This window comes from Kryptolebias marmoratus, linkage group LG3 (genome assembly GCF_001649575.2).
Source record: "Kryptolebias marmoratus isolate JLee-2015 linkage group LG3, ASM164957v2, whole genome shotgun sequence".
NCBI lineage: Eukaryota > Metazoa > Chordata > Actinopteri > Cyprinodontiformes > Rivulidae > Kryptolebias > Kryptolebias marmoratus.
Window position 1 is genome coordinate 29628534 of NC_051432.1, and position 2633 is coordinate 29631166.

Here is a 2633-nt window from a genome sequence, read left to right on the forward strand (position 1 = left end):
GGAGGAGGAGGAGGAGGAGGAAGGAGGAAGGAGGAGGAGGAGGGGGAAGAGGAGGAGGAAGGAGGAGGAGGAGGAGGGGAGGAGGGGGAAGAGGAGGGGGAAGAGGAGGAGGAGGAGGAGGCCAAGTGATGAAGAGCTTCAGGTGTCCAACAGTACTGGGTCTTTGTGGACAGGTGAAACTGCAGATGGGCCAGTCCAGAACCCGTCCTGTGGAACATGAGCAGACGGTGGTTTTATTGTCTGATTTAATTTGGTGTGTTTTGTATAAATTGTTCACTGAGTCTAATTTACATGAAGTCTGACCAATAAAAACATTAAAACCATCAAAACAAATTAAATTCTGGTTAATTATCTTAACAAACATGGAGGTTCCATGGTTCCTGTAAAACTCAAGGATTTAAAGATTAATTAACAGCTTGACTAACAGGACAAAAGACGAAACAGTGAAATCTTTTCAGGGTTTAGGAGCTCGGCTCGGTCATCCAGATGTTTCCACATGTTGACTTATGATCAAACTTCCTGTTTCTTCACCTGACTTCTTACAACACATGACCTGACTTTCCTGCAGGAAGAGCCGAAAGCAGCGTGATTTAAAACAAGTAAAGAATCGTACGAAAAGGGTGAAAATCTGTTTTTAATCTCAGCCCAGAGCTTTGTTTACATTGAGTGTGGACCCGCATTTCAGGTCAATATATTAAGAAAACTACTGGAGTAAATTCAGGATATATATATTATGAGTTAAAAACATCAGGGCTGTGTTGGATGAAGATTGGTACCATCTCTGAACCGGAACAAAGCTACCGGTCCAGATTTTCAAAATAAGATAAGGCTAAGACGTCTCCTTAGGGAGGAGACCCAGGACACGCTGCAGGGACATGTCTCTCCGCTGGCCTGGACTCCTCCTGGAGGAGCTGGAGGAGGTGTCCCTGATGTCTGGTCCTCCTGCTCCACCAGATAACGGACGGACAGTCGTTTTATTTTGAAACGCCTGACCGGATGTTAGCCTTGTGCGGTTGCTAGCATGATAGCGGTGAGGGACGCAGCCGTTATCTCGACGTCTCCCGGAGGCAGGGACCGACTGGACCGGTGGTACCGGGTCTTTGTTCGCCCTGATATCCGAACCGAGGCGCGGGAACCATGAGCAGCCTCCCCGGGCAGCGCTGGAACTGCAGCCGCCGGAGCAGCTCCCTTCTCGGCGTGAATCCGGGACTTTGACCGCCGTCCGTCGGGTCATTCTCTCCATCTCCCTCTCCACCATTTTAGGTCCAGTGATGGAGAACATCCGGACTCCCAAGGTAACCGAATCTAACCCAATGACACAGCTCTTCTCTCGGATTGCAGTCCCTCTTCCGACCGGGCATATTCATGAATTTATTTTTATTTAATCTAAATTCTGACATCTGATCAGATGATTGAAAAGTGACGGAGGAGATTTCCTCCGGAACCCGGAGAAAGAAGCAGAACATCAGGGAGTCCGTGTCCGGTAATGGGCTCACCCTGTGAACACACCTGGCGCATGCGCCCTCGGGGACGGGCAGGTGTGCCCTCAGTTATGATGTCATCACTGATATCTGTTGGTTCAGAAAGTTTCAGTCCAGGAACCTGAACCTCCTGTCTAATATTCTGCCTTTTCCTGACGATGTTTCTGATTTTGTCCTTCAGGTGGAAAATGTCCGTTTCCTGGACCGGTCATCGGGTCAGAGGAAAGCCGCCGTCGGGACCGTCTACCTGTCCGCCACGCACACCATCTTCGTCGAGAACAACCCCGAGACACGCAAGGAGACGTGGGTAAGACAGCCGGGCTTCGTTTCCACCACACCTGTCCTTTCCTGACTCATAATCCATCCAAAGTCCTGCTCTAATCTGGACCTGATCCTGGATTACACACAATATTATTTTAGAGGTAAAACAGAATTAGCTTCAGGCTGTAAAACTCTCAGAGTTGGATCTTGTTAGAAAAATAAAAACCGTTGCTGATCCACAGAGAATCCTCCGGTTCTCCGTTCCTCCAGGCGAGATGTCAGATCTGAGAGGATGAAGAAACAAACATCTGGTTTTTAATGAAACCGGTTCAGGAAGGAGATACGAGTCGAGTTTCTGTCTCCTTCTTCATGAAAGGAGAAACAGAATCTCCTGATCAATTATTCATGTTTTTCACATCCAGGACATGAAGGAGAATCATCCAATGAGTTTAAAGCTCCAACTTTTAGCTGAGATCTGATTGGTTGGTCACGTTACGCCGTCTGCTGACCTGAGGCGACATGACGTCACGCAGCGCGCCGCGCTCGCAGCAGGAAATATGGCCGCTCCACGTGTCCGGCGTGGGTCCATCGGGACAGAAACATCCCGTCTTTTCCTGCAGGGTGAACCGAGTCACTTCTTCCTGGAAACGTTTCACCAGCTGTCAGAAACGTTTTCAGGAACAGGAGAGGATTTAATCTGTTCTCCTCTGAGCAGGACGAGGAGTCCACCTCCTCCCTCTGGACCTGAAGGCATCATCAGGACATCCAGAGGAGTCCGATTTTTCTCTGCAGGTTCTGACTGAGTGGACCGGAGCAGAATGACCTTTAACCTTCTGCTGCAAGAGCTGAATGTCTCCTCTGATCACCTGACGCATCAACACGACGTTAGCT

At 49.2% G+C, this 2633-nt stretch overlaps 1 pseudogene; it reads left to right on the forward strand.

The window, feature by feature from the left end:
• Positions 1–1005: 1005 nt before the first annotated feature.
• Positions 1006–2633, forward strand: part of LOC108228263 — an 8443-nt pseudogene continuing 6815 nt past the window's right edge.